This window comes from Callionymus lyra, chromosome 9 (genome assembly GCF_982586985.1).
Source record: "Callionymus lyra chromosome 9, fCalLyr1.hap1.1, whole genome shotgun sequence".
NCBI classification, from domain to species: Eukaryota; Metazoa; Chordata; class Actinopteri; order Syngnathiformes; family Callionymidae; genus Callionymus; species Callionymus lyra.
Window position 1 is genome coordinate 5,930,397 of NC_141826.1, and position 16,405 is coordinate 5,946,801.

The 16,405-nt window shown below is 44.0% G+C and overlaps 1 pseudogene; it reads left to right on the plus strand.

Annotated features, from left to right (window-relative positions):
* Positions 1-9,372: 9,372 nt before the first annotated feature.
* LOC148071563 (tumor necrosis factor alpha-induced protein 2-like) lies at positions 9,373-14,341 on the plus strand (annotated as a pseudogene).
* The last annotated feature ends 2,064 nt before the right edge of the window (positions 14,342-16,405 follow it).

Here is a 16,405-nt window from a genome sequence, read left to right on the forward strand (position 1 = left end):
AATCTTTTAAACTGACTCAACAAGAGAATTTATCTTGTTTTGTAAACAAATGCATAGTATGTTGTGGCCGGCAGCTACACTTTAGGGACACTTGGCGGCGCCAGAAGCAATATGTTTATATTTATATATTATTTTATATAGCAGTATTTTCCCTTTTTAATAAGACTGTGCTTTGAGCAGTAAGATATTCCAAAAGACAGACTTGAACTTGATTTTTAGACCAAGGAAACTAATACAACTTCAATTTGAAGGCACACGGGCAGGATATGGGACATTTTCCCTTTCTCTTGATTTTAAAAATGAAATGCAAGACAACCCGTTCTCTCTTCTAAACAAAAAAAATATTGTGGCCTCATGAGCAAGAACAAAAATTAATTAAAATTTCAAGGGATTAATCTGCAGTATTTATTGGAATTTGGAATGATAATTTTAAAGAAGAAAACATGAGTAGGGGACACTTTGATTTCTCTTAACGTATCGTTCAGAATACTTTTCACCGTCTGTCGGTCCTCCCTGGAGATGTTTGTCTTGAGTTTCAGTAGAGCGGACACGTGTTTTTCACTGGAAAGAAATGGACACGATTCGATAAATGGCAGGTTATTCTAGCATGACATCGATCTTTTGGTCTGGACTTTATACTCGTCCTGATAAAGTTTGTATTTTGGTACCTGAGGTCGGGATACGAGGAGGCCAGTGTGACGACTTGCATCTGTATGGCCGGAACATCCTGGAGGCTCAACACTCCCGCAATCATGTCCAGGTATTCCTTCAGCCAGTTTTCTTTGGAACCCTGCACACACATGTTTCAATAAGCTTTTAATTATCTCTTTGAAAAGTTAAATTAAATATATGAATACATCATACATAAAATGCACTTTTTCTTCTTTTTTTTTATTTGACCGAAAAAGAGAAAATATGGGGTTTGAAAATATATTTTTATTTACTAGTTTCAGTGCTGGAGGAGCTAATAATATGTAGCGGGTCCCAGCAGGGCCTTCGCTGACAGATATGATAATCCTGGAACCAGAAACTGTTTCCTTCAACTGATAAAAATCTCTAAACTTAGGAAAATGTTGTCGGAACAGGATCTGGAGCTTGTAATCCATGCGTTTGTTTCTTCTCGTCTGGACTATTGTAACAGTTTGTTTCCATGTCTTAACAAGAAGGAGCTGTCTCGCCTGCAGTTGATTCAGAACTCTGCAGCGAGAATTCTAACCCGCTCAAGTAGAAGAACTCACATTTCTCCGATCCTTAAAACTCTTCACTGGCTTCCAGTTTCTTTTAGGATAAACTTTAAAATTCTGGTTCTTACTTTCAGAACTATTCATGGTCAGGCTCCTCCTTACATCACTGATCTGATCCAGCCTTACACCCCAGCTCGGTCTCTGAGGTCTGTGGATCAGAATCTACTTATGGTTCCTCGCACAAGGTTCAGAACCAGAGGAGAGAAATCTTTTCAGGCTGTTGCTCCTAAGCTTTGGAACAATCTTCCTCTCTCTTTGTGCTTGATGGAGTCTACTGACTCCTTTAATAAACATCTTAAGACGTTTTTATTTGTTCAGGCTTTTCCTTGATTTTCTGGAACTCCTGTTGTGTTATCAGTTTTATCTTGATCTTTAAAATATATACTTTATTGAATATTGTTTTGATTGTTTAAGCGCTTTGTGACCCTGGTCTGGAAAAGCGCTATACAAATAAGAATTACTTACTTACTTACTTACTTACTTACTTACTGTTGTGGTCACAGCAGCCTGCTGTGTTCCCCTCCCCCTGGTCTGCCACTCCTCCTGTCGCCTCACCTCACACCTGGTCCTCATCAACAATCACACTCACCTGTTCCTGATCCCCAATCAACCCCCTTCATCTACCCTTGGATTCCCCGCGGTCGGCGCCAGATCGTACTCTACTCTACCGTGGTAACTATACGTGACTGGCTCAGTTTATGTGTTACCTTCGTTCTCGTATTGAAGTCTCTCGTTGTTTTTTCGGACCTCAGCTAACTTTTGTTCCTCTGCCTGCAGTAACTCGGATCCCTCACTCCAGCTCGCCGATCTCGCTCTCCCTCCGGCTTCCCCTTCAACTACCTGCTTCCCCTTCGTTCAATAAACCCCTTTTGTACTCTCTGGAACTTCGCCTCTGTCTGCTCTTGGGTTCAGCATCGCAGAACATAACAGAACGATCTGGCCAAGATGGACCCAGCGGACATGGCAAAAGTCCACGGAGCTCTCGCCACTCAAGGCACTCAGATTGCCGAGCACAGCCAAGCCCTCCGGGACGCTATGGAAGCCTTCAAAAACATCGCCACCCGAGTCACTCTGATGGCCGCACAACTGGATGCATTGGTTCCCCACACACCGGAACCCCGACTGCTTACGACTCCTCCGCCTGCCCCCACTTCCCCAGCACACCTGCCACGAGCCCGAGAACCTCTCATTCCTGCGCCCGAACGCTACGCCGGGGACATGGGTACGTGCAGGGCCTTTTTGATTCAGTGTTCCCTAGTCTTCAGTCAACAACCCCTCACCTACCCCACTGAGAAGGCTAAGATAGCTTACATTATGGGGTCACTTAAGGGGAATGCCTTAGCGTGGGCCTCAGCAGTATGGGACAGTGATTCTCAAGTCAGGGATAATTTTGATCTTTTTGTTGCGGAAATGAGGAAGGTTTTTGATCACCCCGTGGAGGGAGGGGACACCGCCAAACGCCTTATTTCCTTACGCCAGGGCTCTCGCAGTGTAGCTGAGTTCTCCGTAGAGTTTAGGACTTATGCAGCAAGATCGGGCTGGAATGATAAGTCTCTACGTGGGATTTTTCTTTCTGGTCTCAGTGAGTCCATCAAGGATGAGCTGGCTACTAGGGAGGAGGCTGAGACTCTGGACGAAATTATCTCCGTTTCTATCCGGCTGGATAACCGCCTACGTGAGCGGCGTAGGGAGAGGACAGGGAGTTCCATATCCCCAGCACTCTCTACTATCCATTCCTCACACTTCCCGAGGGCTACCCCCTCTGCCCCCGTGAGATGTGCTGTGCCCGAAGAGGAACCCATGCAGCTGGGGCGCACTCGTCTCACCGAAGCTGAGCGGTCCCGTCGTTTAAAGAATGGGGTGTGTTTGTACTGTGCACAACCCGGACATCTCATCTCCACCTGTTCGTCAGTGAGACTCGGGGCCCTGCTGAGCCACCCTCCTTCCGTCCCCGTTCCTCTCGGTTCACGCTCTCTCCTGGATGCCACTCTTCTGTTCCTCGGACGTCCCTTGCCAGTACCCGCCCTGGTGGACTCAGGACGAAAACTTCATTGACGCCAAGTTCGCTTCTCAGGTTGGCATCACTTTCGAAAAATTACCCTCGCCCCTTAACGCTAACGCCTTAGATGGCCGCCACCTGGCCCTTATTACTCATCGTACCAAGCCCCTGGAATTAATTGTTTCTGGTAATCGCCATGAGAAACTTCAGTTTCACGTTATCCAGTCTCCTCGTACCCCTCTGGTCCTGGGTTACCCCTGGCTCAAGCTGCACAACCCCCATTTCGACTGGTCGTCTGGCAAGGTGGTGAGTTGGAGCACCTTCTGTCATTCCACATGTCTTCAATCTGCACTACCTCCAGCAGAGGGAGTTGTTCCCTCGCCCCAAGTACCCCCCGACCTCTCCTTGGTTCCCCCAGCCTATCATGACCTAGGAGAGGTGTTTAGCAAGTGTCGTGCGCTCACCCTGCCCCCTCATCGCCCCTATGACTGTCACATTGATCTCCTCCCCGGCGCCCCCTTGCCCAGTAGTCGCCTGTATAACTTGACACGGCCAGAGAGGGAGGCAATGGAGAAGTACATCAAAGATTCTCTTTCGGCTGGCCTCATAAGACCCTCCTCCTCCCCTGTTGGTGCTGGCTTCTTTTTCTTCTCCAAAAAGGACAAGTCTCTTCGTCCTTGTATCGACTTCAGGGGACTCAACAACATTACGATCAAGAACAAGTATGCCCTGCCCCTCATCAGTTCCGCATTCGAGCCACTGCAGGGCGCTACAGTCTTCTCAAAATTGGACCTACGCAATGCCTACCACCTGGTGCGCATCCATGAAGGGGATGAGTGGAAGACTGCTTTTAACACCCCCCTTGGCCATTTCGAATACCTGGTCATGCCCTTCGGTCTCTCTAATGCCCCTGCAGTGTTCCAGAACCTTGTAAATGACGTCCTCAGGGACTTTCTCAACCGCTCGGTTTTTGTCTATCTGGACGACATACTTATTTTTTCTCGGAACGAGGAGGAGCACTGCCAGCACGTCCGACAAGTTCTTCAGCGGCTGTTGGAGAACAAACTCTATGTTAAGGCCGAGAAGTGTGAGTTCAGTGTCACCTCGGTATCCTTCCTTGGGTTCATCGTAGCGAGTGGACAAGTGAGGACCTGCCCCGAGAAGGTCAGTGCGGTGACAGACTGGCCCATCCCCAATTCCCGCAAGAAACTGCAGCAGTTTCTGGGGTTTGCTAACTTCTACCGGAGGTTCATCCGGAACTACAGCAGGGTTGCAGCCCCTCTCACTCGTCTCACCTCTCCTGCCCTCCCATTTGCCTGGTCACCCGAGGCGGAGACTGCCTTCTCTGATCTAAAGAGACTTTTCTCGTCTGCCCCCATTCTCATCCAACCTGACCCCTCCAGGCAATTCATCGTGGAGGTCGATGCGTCTGACACAGGGGTGGGGGCAGTCCTTACCCAGCGCTCTGCCTCTGACGAGAAGATTCACCCCTGCGCGTTTTTCTCTCGGCGGCTGGCACCTGCTGAGCGCAACTATGATGTTGGTAACAGAGAGTTGTTGGCTGTGAAATTGGCGTTGGAGGAATGGCGCCACTGGCTTGAGGGGGCTGAACAACCGTTTGTGGTTTGGACGGACCACAAGAACTTGTCCTACATCCAGGCAGCGAAGCGTCTTAATTCCCGCCAAGCCCGATGGGCCCTCTTTTTTGGGCGATTTAATTTCACCCTCACTTACCGTCCGGGTTCCCGTAACGTCAAGCCTGATGCCCTCTCTCGTCAGTTCAACCCTGAGGACGCACCGGCCTCCCCTGACACGATCCTCTCCCCTTCTTGCCTCCGGATCGCTGCCGTCACCTGGGAAATTGAGTCCCTCATCCGGGAAGCCCAAGTCACAGAACCAGATCCGGGTAACGGTCCTCCTAACCGTCTCTTCGTGCCCAGTGCGGTTCGCTCCCAAGTTCTGGTGTGGGTCCACACATCACGCTTCGCCTGTCACCCTGGCGTGGTCCGCACCCTGTCCCTCCTGAAGAGGTACTTTTGGTGGCCAGCGATGGACGCCGACACTCGGGCATTCGTGCTCGCCTGCACGGTTTGTGCTCGGGCCAAGTCCTCCCATCAAGCTCCTGCTGGTCTGCTACGTCCCCTTCCCGTTCCTGGTCGGCCCTGGTCTCACATCGGCCTGGACTTTGTGACCGGTCTTCCTCCCTCTAGGGGCCACACTGTGATCCTAACGGTGGTGGACAGATTTTCTAAGGCAGTTCACTTCATTGCCCTCCCCAAGCTCCCTAGTGCCACAGAGACTGCCCAGCTGCTTGTGCAGCATGTCGTCCGCCTCCACGGGATTCCCACTGACCTCGTCTCCGACCGTGGCCCTCAATTCATCTCCCAAGTTTGGAAGGCCTTCTGCCAAGCACTTGGAGCCTCTGTCAGCCTGTCTTCAGGATTCCAAACACAGACGAATGGGCAGGCTGAGAGAGCTAACCAGGACCTGGGGACTGCACTTCGTTGTGTGGCTGCGCGCAACCCCTCTGCATGGAGCGACCATCTCTCTTGGATTGAGTATGCCCACAATTCCATGTCCTGCGCTGCCACCGGCATGTCTCCATTTGAGTGTTCCCTGGGGTACCAGCCACCCTTGTTTCCCGCCGAGGAGGAGGATATCTCTGTCCCCTCGGTTCAACACCATCTCCGCCGTTGCCGCAAGATGTGGAGGGTCGCACGCTCCGCTCTGCTGCGCTCCGCCGAGCAGAACCGGCGCATTGCCGACCGCCACCGGGCTCCCGCTCCTGCCTATCGGGTGGGCCAACAGGTGTGGCTGTCCTCAAAGGATCTCCCCCTAAAGACTGGCTCCAAGAAGCTAACCCCTCGTTTTGTTGGTCCCTTCCCTATTGTGTCCATCGTCAACCCCTCAGCTGTCACACTCAAGCTGCCTCCAGCCATGCGCGTTCACCCCACCTTCCATGTCTCTCGCCTTAAGCCAGTCTCCGTCAGCTCTCTCTCTCCCCCTCCCCCCTCCTCCCCGTTTGATTGACAGTCACCCAGCTTTCACAGTTTGGCGGTTGTTGGACGTTCGTCGTCGGGGCAGGGGGCATCAATACCTCGTGGATTGGGAGGGTTATGGGCCAGAGGAAAGGAGCTGGGTTTCGCGGGGTCCCATCCTCGACCCTTCCATCATCCGTGACTTCCATCAGGCTCACCCAGAGAGGCCTAGGCCGCCTAGAGTCGTCCCTTGAGGGGGGGGTACTGTTGTGGTCACAGCAGCCTGCTGTGTTCCCCTCCCCCTGGTCTGCCACTCCTCCTGTCGCCTCACCTCACACCTGGTCCTCATCAACAATCACACTCACCTGTTCCTGATCCCCAATCAACCCCCTTCATCTACCCTTGGATTCCCCGCGGTCGGCGCCAGATCGTACTCTACTCTACCGTGGTAACTATACGTGACTGGCTCAGTTTATGTGTTACCTTCGTTCTCGTATTGAAGTCTCTCGTTGTTTTTTCGGACCTCAGCTAACTTTTGTTCCTCTGCCTGCAGTAACTCGGATCCCTCACTCCAGCTCGCCGATCTCGCTCTCCCTCCGGCTTCCCCTTCAACTACCTGCTTCCCCTTCGTTCAATAAACCCCTTTTGTACTCTCTGGAACTTCGCCTCTGTCTGCTCTTGGGTTCAGCATCGCAGAACATAACAACTTACAATGGACATGAACGACACCGGACCACAAGTGCTCATGAACCAAGTCTCTTGGATTATCTTTATTCACATATTGATAGAAGGAATGACGTTAAAGCTAACTTAGCATTAACTTAAGACGCACTTATGTTGTCTAGCTAGCTAGGACTTCACTTACCTCTCATTCCTCATTGCTTTATCCCTGCTGCGGACTTTCTGATATCCATCTAGGAGTTATACAGGAGTTCCACTCAAATCAAAATCCAAATGATATATTTAACAAGTTGTTGTCGGCTAACGTTACCTTCCTCACGCAGTGATTCTCATCGCCTGCCTCTCTCTCTCAACAATGACTGTCTGTCAAATCTGCATCAACTTCCTGCTCCCAGGCTCGACCTTTGACACTGTTGAGTATAAATGTCTGGATACAAACCCACTTTTTATCATAGTATTGGCTCTTTTAAATTGATATAGATATTTATTATTTAAATTGTTGACATAAAGATTATATTTAAATATATTCATCATTCATTTTAACAAATCTAGTTTTCATCCTTGGTGAGATTTTAAATGTATTTGTGATACTCACAAAAGTGTTTTGTTTAGATATTATTATATAATGTTTTCTGTCACTTTTTGGTTTGTTGTTTAGTCCCACTAAGAGGGTGTAATAAAGATAAATGTGCAATGCCATGCAGAAAACGGACACAAGGTGGCAGCACTTGCGGGCGACGGTATTCATGGCAATACTTCGCACAAGTGAAACCCAAGAGACTTGGTTCATGAGCACTTGTGGTCCGGTGTCGTTCATGTCCATTGTAATTCCAGGTTGGTTAAGAACTCTTTCTTTAATTCCTCTTACTTTAAACTGTTTATAAGGATTTTTGATATGACAGTTATGTGTGTGAACATAGAAAGTGCTGCGGTTCATGATCGTGGCGATTACTAAAATGGCGTCCGTGGCCGTAGTTAAATGCTTCTGTGTGTATTTTTCTTTTGACTCCTTGACTTTTGTGCGGTAATATTTAATTTGTTAAAATAGTCGTGTGTGTGTGGTGTGTGAGTCTGAATTGTGCATTTGTGTGCTATGAAGTTCAGACCAGTTATAGGAGCCGCCCTGGTTGAAAGCACGCGCAGAAATAAATATGTTATACCGTTTTGGCGAGTTAAACTGCAAAAGAGATTCATTTTGTTTTATTAAGTGTTCACTTATGGCATCTACTGTACATAATGTACGATTATTATTCTTGATGAAAGAATGAAGGGTGTATGTTGGAAGTGAAGGAATGATTGATAACAAGAAAATGATTAGTGATTAAAAGACATGGTTTGTTTTCAAAGGAAAATTGTAAAATTGACATTTATGTAAATGTACTTTGAAAGTGGTTTTTAAACCATTGCTAATGCAAAAGAAAAAGAACAAAGGAAGAGTCACGATTGCAGTTTAATGAAAATATGTGAATAAAGATAATCCAAGAGACTTGGTTCATGAGCACTTGTGGTCCGGTGTCGTTCATGTCCATTGTAATTCCAGGATTATCATATCTGTCAGCGAAGGCCCTGCTGGGACCCGCTACATATTATTAGCTTCTCCAGCACTGAAACTAGTCAATAAATATATATTTTCATACACAATATTTTCTCTTTTTCGGTCAAATAAAAATAAAAAGTGCATTTTAGATGTATTAACTTTTGAATATAATAACTATGATTATAATATTACCCTGAAGGTATAATTTTCAAATCATTCATTTTTGATCCTTGTTTATTTAGATTTACAATATAATGGATAAAAAGCTATGATTTGATTTTTATTTTGTTCATGGAGATAATTAGAGTCTCCAGAACGGGAATTTGAACTAGTGTTGTCTGGGGGTCAAGGTGACCCCGAAGGCCCTAAAACAAATGTGTTTGTGGTATCCCTTGTGTTGTCTCAGGGTCAAGGTGAACAACCTCCACCACTGCATATTTGTTCACTTTTTAAAAGTTATTTTGAAACCGACTACACTGTGGAACATCTTTTCAGTTTTGTCTCGTTTTATTTTCATTTTCTAAAAGGTTGAAAGGAGAAACGACTATGAAGATCTTTTGATTTATTTTTTAAATCAAAGTGAAAAGTCAAGTCAAGGTTAACTTCTTTGAGGGTAGAGGATCTAAACCGAGTCTCAGACGGATAAAAATGCCCCTCAATATAAAAAACGAAATTTGAATGAAAATGAAGTAATAAAATGACATGAAGCTAAAACGAAGATAAATCAAAAATAATAAGGAAAATAAATGCAAAGATATCTTGAAAAAAAAGTTTTTTTATTGACCTTGCATGAAATTAATTAATTGAATTTTTGTTTGACCTGAAACTTTGACTTGGATTTAAATTGTGACCTTTATTCACAATAACACCTGGCAAAGTCATCCAAATGTTGCTGCCCTGGAATGAAGGTGCCGCATGAAAAGTAGAAGCATGCTTGTGCAAACAACGAGACAAAAGTGAAGGTGAAAGTACGATGAGTGCGTGGGTGTGTGCACGCAAGGGGTGGGAGGAAAGTGGGAGGAGCCTGTAGCCTCAGAAATCCTCCAACGCTCAGAGGACCAGAGAGTTATTTCCCCGACTGTAACTTCCAGGAGCTCACATCAGCCAAAGGCTGCTTGGAAGAGAATCCTCTCAAAACGAACAAATCTGGTGAGTAGGATGTTTGCGTTAACAATGTGTTTTGAATTTCTGTGTAAATGTAAATGTATTTTAACATAAAATCTGGCTGAGGATAGAAGTTGAAGTTGATAATGTTTGTCAGTTTAGTGCCAATAATTAAATATCAGGCTCTAGATGAGGTTAAAAAATGGCAAATAATGGGTTTTTTTGTTCTTAAAAATGATTGTTCAGCATCTTAAAATATTCAGAAGTGTAAGAAAAAATCATGTATGAATGGAAAAAACCCTTTTGTCATTTAAACGCTGTATTATGGTTTTCCTGCAGAGCAAACGGCTTGAATGAGGCTCCGGTCAAGGTCAGCGGCGTCACACGTGCCACCGATCCCAGAGGGAAGCCCAGCCGGAGGTTGGAGGTTCCCCAAAATATGGCCAGTCAGCAAAGGTCAGAAGGAACGCTCAATATCTAACCACTTATTTGTTTCTCTTCCAGTCGTCTCTTTTGACCAAGACCTGGAGCAATCTCACTTTTACGAGGCAGCACTTCAGCTGGTGGACAAAGAGAAGCTTCTGTTTGGTCAATCAGAGGAAGACAAAAAAGTCCTCAAGCTTGTTTCGGACCAGAAAATCCTGGAGACTCTCGTGATCCAGACCATATAGACCAAGAGTCTCTGAAGGGGGAACAAGAAGCGGCCGTGTTAGTGTCCGCCGTGAAAGCAGTCCAGCTGCAGGAGGAGCAGGACCAACTGGTGGATCAAATGGCCGGGTCGGCGCCATCCTGGAGGCAGAGCAGATGGAGGCAACAACACGACCAAGTGCTCACCAGCCTGGTGGAGGAGCGAATGGAGAACCCGTCGGTCTCAGCAGTCCGGTGAAGCAGAACTGCCTCCAGGCGAAGATCCACAGCATGGGCCTGCAGATGAAGGAGGACCTGCTGACGGTCGTGAAGGTGGTCAAGAGCTGCTACCCTCCGGAGATGGACATCTGTCAGTTCTATGCCGAGCTGTACCACCAGTAAATGAGCAAAGGCTTGGAGGAGATTGCAGAGTTCGGGCTGGGGGATGAGGACTGCAAGTTCCTGCTGCAATGGGTCACTGACTATTATCCTGGGTAAGTTGCCCGTCCAACTCCCCACCAATGCTATTCCTACCTTGAACTTCCTTCTTTGTTTTTAACTGGAAATTAAAGTGATTTTATATTTATCAATATAATCTTCTTATTCTATAAGACTGTTTAAGAACCCTCTTTTGGCGCCAGAGATCAACTTTGAAGGTCTAGGAAGTCTGCTGCCTGACCACATGGTGGCGTCGCTGCAGGAGCAGTACCTGAGCAAACAACAGGTATATTTACACATTAACTACACAGTAATATAAGCTTGTAAAACATTATTGAAGAATAAGATAAAAAAACAAACATTTTCCAAGCATTGTTATTTTGTTTCAGGTGGCCAAGACAAGAAAAAACATGTAATTTACCATTTGTTTATTATAAATATAAGTTGTATAAATTGACTCCACCCCTTACAATATGACTTAATTTAGTAACTAGTGAATCGTTTCATTGAAGACAACTTTGATGGGCAAGACAAAAGTAATTTCCATTCATTATTCATTCATCATCAGGTTTGTCCTGAGAGACAAAACTACACAAAGTTATTGAATTATTTAATACATTTTTAAAAATACTTTCACAGTTAATGAATTTTTTTTTTTACATATAGAGTTTGATATTTTGATTCCAATAATTAAAAAATCTGAATTTCCCTATTCCATAAACCAGGGTCACAAAGCGCTTAAACAACAAAACAATACACAGATAAAAAAAAATACCTACAAATTAAAAAAGTATTAAAAAAAAAGTTCTTTCTTAAAACCTTTTTTTTTCAAATGTATTTTCTGTTCGATTGTTGTCATTTTGAACAGGCATGGTTGACTGATTTGACAGCATTGCAGTTATATTTTTCTGACACAGGGGGAGCCAACATTTTTTTTTTCAAACTTACGTATTATGACTTTAACAACCTTTGGAACAAATGTTTTTATAGATAAGATGTCTCGGTTGATCTTTAACACTTTTCTATTTATACACCTAAGATTGTAGGATTTAATCATAACTCGTGATTGATAACGTATCAAGCTTTTTTTGGTTTGATCAGGCAGAGATGACGACGTTCATCAGTCAAGTCCTGGCGGAAGCGAGGGAATCGTGGAAAAGCGAGCCGACAAAGAAGGACGGAAGCTTCACCATGTCCTATGACATCATTCAGGTATTTGAAAAAAAAGGATTCTTTTGGCTAAATCTAGTAGCGGTAACGTTTCAAACCATGACTTCATTTTCACACTTCAGCTCATCAACGGAATGCTGACCTCAGCGGGAATGGTCGTGGGTGATAGAGAGAAGGTCCAGTGTATAACTTGAACTGAGCGACTCGCTGTGCAGGTAACGTCTCTCACGTCAAAAGAAAAAAGATTCAAATGAATTAATGTTTTAGTTTCAAGGACTTCCAGGAGGACGTCATGAAGCAAAACAAGTGGAGCAGAAAACCGTTCATCAAAGCCAACCTCGGATGGATTCAACAATTCAGGTGGAGCCTCCGACTTCAGGGTGTGACCGCGAGGTGGTCATGTGACTCAACTGTCATGTGTCTGCAGGGATTTTATTTTGAAGAAGAGCTCCATGATCCTGGACGACGTTCGAGAGAGATGCATGAGCGTCCTGGCCGACATGAAACAATCGGCGCACCAGTTCCTACTGAGCCCGGTCCACCAGGCGCTCAAGGTGAGTGTCAATAACAGACGTACAGGTGATCAAAATAAAAATCCATCACTTGTGTCGCCCCAGCCAAACCACAGAAAGCTTGGAACCCACGATTGGCTGCACTCGTCAACGTTCGACAAGATGATCATCCCCTGAATCTTCTCACCAGGTAATAAAAAAGAGCTAAAAAAAAAAAGGTTTTCACGAGCTAAGACTCATGATCCGTGTCTTCAGGAGTTGATCGGACAGCTGCACCAGGAGGTGACGGTGGAATACGTCAGACGGCTGCTGAAGGGAGACGTGAAGCTGAGGAGTCGGGCTCAGCAGCAGGAGGCCTTCGACAGAGTGACGAGCGACGCCGACACTTTACAACGTTGGTTCAGTGATCAGGTGAGAAACTGTGGTGAAACTATGGACGTAGTTCAGTGACATTAGAATATGTTGAATTTAACCTTAAACTTGTTTTTATTGAAATGTTGTTGTTTAAGCATTTAATTGTTTCTTTTAAATAATTGAATTCAATAATGTGTATATATCGAAAGGTTGATTTTGTGGTTACAATTTTTTGAATACTTTCAAAATTAATTAATTGTTTTTTTACTGTAGAGTTTGATATTTTAATTCCAATAATTCAAAAATACATTTTCTGATTTCTTTTTTTATTTTTAATCGTAGCCTAAACAAAACATAAACATTCATTATATTTATAGTTATTTAAAAGGCTACCAATTGAACTATAATATAAATGACCTTTATATGTTGAGTGTATCCTCTCGTCCTCAGTTATCGCCAGAATCTCGCGGGATTTCATTGTCCCTTTGCTGATGACATTATGATTGATGCCATGAAAACCGATATTGTAAAATGAAACAGGGTGTGTTTGGTTTCATGCAATACATTTTTGTAAGAATTCTGACCCACTCTAGTAGAAGAACTCACATTTCTCCAATCCTTAAAACTCTTCAATGGCTGTCAGTTTCTCAATGGCTGCCAGTTTCTTTCAAGATCAATTTGAAATTTCTGGTTCTTACTTTAAGAGCTATTCATGGTCTAGCCTCGAAAAGCGCTTTACAAATAACACTTACTTACTTACTTACCTTTAAATATACTAATTATTGAAAAAGATTTTTCAATTAAAATAAATTCAACTTTTCAATATAAAAAAAACATTTAATTTAACTTTTCAAAGAGATAATTAAAAGCTTATTAAAACATGTGTGTGCAGGGGTCCAAAGAAAACTGGCTGAAGGAATACCTGGACATGATTGCGGGAGTGTTGAGCCTCCAGGATGTTCCGGCCATACAGATGCAAGTCGTCACACTGGCCTCCTCGTATCCCCACTTTATCAGGACGAGTATAAAGTCCAGACCAAAAGATCGATGCCATTTTAGAATAACCTGTCATTTATCGAATCGTGTCCATTTCTTTCCAGTGAAAAACGCGTGTCCGCTCTACTGAAACTCAAGACAAACATCTCCAGGGAGGACCGACAGACGGTGAAAAGTATTCTGAACGATATGTTAAGAGAAATCAAAGTGTCCCCTACTCATGTTTTCTTCTTTAAAATTATCATTCCAAATTCCAATAAATACTGCAGATTAATCCCTTGAAATTGTAATTAATTTATGTTCTTGCTCATGTGGCCACAATATTTTTAAGGGATGATATTTGAAAATAAAAGTGTATATTTCTTAATATAATATTTGCAAATGTTGTGTATTGTTTACAAGGCAACTTGTACATTGTAAATATTTGAAAATACTTATGTTTTTTCTAAATTAAAAATGTTTGGAATAAAGGGTGGACTTTTTTTTTTTTTAGAAAAGAGAACGGATTGTCTTGCGTTTCATTTTTAAAATCAAGGGACAAGAGAAAGGGACAATTTCTCATATCCTGCAAGTGTTCCTTCAAATTTAATAAGTTTAATAAGTTTTCCTGTTTTTGTAAAATATACTTTATAGGACTATTAGCTTTTTAGGATTCAGTTTATCCGTCAAACAGAGTTTTATTTTGGCGGGACACGACCCGTAAATGGCTCTTTACACAATAAAGGTTGTCGAGCCCTGATGTAGACAACATCATCTGCTGCATTCAAAAAGACTTTTTGATTAAAAATAATTTATTTACACTCAACATATGTACAGCAGTTAAAACGGCGGCTTTAGATGATAAGATTCTTCTTCTTTCTCTCCCTCTTGTGTTTCCTTCCCTGCACACAGAGAAACAAAAAGATTAACAAAACACTTACCAAAAGAGAAAGAGAGAAAATAAAGTTATTTACATAATTATTGCCCGCCGACCAGTCTGGGTGTTTCTCGGAGTGGATTCTTCTCTCATCCTTTGCCATCCCATAGTATAAATCCTTGTCTGGAGACGACAACTTCCGCCACTGTAGAAACAGGGAAAACAGGTCGTCAAACAAGAGCTTTTCGGACTTGTTCAAATCTGGCTGTGTTCTAGACACTCACCATGTGCCCCAGGATGGTGTTGGTCTCGGCACTATCTTTCGGCTTCATGGTGTTTTTTACCATCTGCCTGTTCTCCCTCATGAAAACCATGAAGGCGTTCGCTGGTCTCTTGATGTACGGTCTGGCCCCACAGCATCTGGTGGAACATCATATCATTGCCATTAGATCTATGTTATGAGTTAAGTGTGCATTTAGATGAATCAAACGTGAGGACTAACGTGGAAGAGCAGGCCTGAGGCGGAGAAGGAGCGCGGCTGGAGGTCTTCTGGATGTTCTGATTGTTGCTAGAATGAAAAGGAAAGTTAATTTCGAGACGATATTTAAGACGTGGAGTTGGATATGAACATGTGTGACACTTACAAAAAGACGAGCGGGCTCATGACTTCCACAGCTGGTCGCGGCTGAACCCAGAACCCTGGGGGGACTCCACTGTTGACCCAAGTCAACCCAGCTGGGACTTGATGGTAGTGCCTTAGTGTGTTCTCTGACAGCACTCGTCCAAACGATGGAACCGTCGTGGCTCCACATTGGAAGGGGTGGGTTTCAGGGGCCGTCGTCATCTTGAACTCTGAGGTCAAGTCTTTCTCTAACTGCTCGACATCAACCTCTTCAATGAGTTTGAGCAAGAGCAGATCGTCTTGAGCAGCAGAGTCCAAATCAGGAGCAGACGGAAGGTCCCCGATCATGGACAGGAACGTGGAGTGGACTGTGTCCGACTCCGTGCTGGGATCAGTCCACTCGGACGAGAAGCTGCTCAGATCGATAGTGACGAGGTCCATTGTTGAAATCATCTGTACAACAGATTATTGATCAGATAAAATATGTTTAAACCAAAATTAAAACATAAACCTTAACTGTTGAAACAACACTTACTAGGAAACGTGTATTATTGTGATGTTACTAACAATGATCTGTGGTAATAAACTGTACAATAATTGTACTACTTGTACAAATAAATACATTTATATTTATAATATCTCTTGCTGTTTTAATTAACATGTCAAAGTAATTAAGTTACTGCCTAATTCAAACGAGTCATTTACATTTAAATTACATTAAAAGTATTTTTTATTGACGTGTGTGTTGAGTGACGTTGGATCAGTTGTGGGATTGTTAGCAAAAATGTGGCTAAAGCAGAACTAAGATGGACTCAATTGGAAAAGGTGATACTTACCGAAGGTCCGATGCGAAATACGGTAAATCCAGGTGGAAATTACCTTTTATATCGCTTCGATAAAGACGCATTAAAGGCCTCGTGTACGTCATCATTGACGCAGGTTCAGGTGTCAGCCAATCAGAAGCGAGCGTTCGTCCACTTGCAGGTGTCATCGCCGTCATGTTTTCGTACATCGGTGAGGACTCGATGTTCCGTGAGTGACCGTTTTTTGTTGTTTATTTGTTTCATTTCTTAAAAGATTTGTTTGTTACCTTCTCTTCGAAGTTTTTGATTCAAGGTTGTACTTGTCACAACACTAAAACTAGCCGTTACACTTGTCAACGTTGACCACGACAACCTTTTTATCCTGTTGAGATCCTTGTGTCGCTACACGGGGAAATAAACATCTCACTATCGTCGATATGGTTTAATAAATCTATCAATTTGGCTTATTATTTTCGAAGCTTAT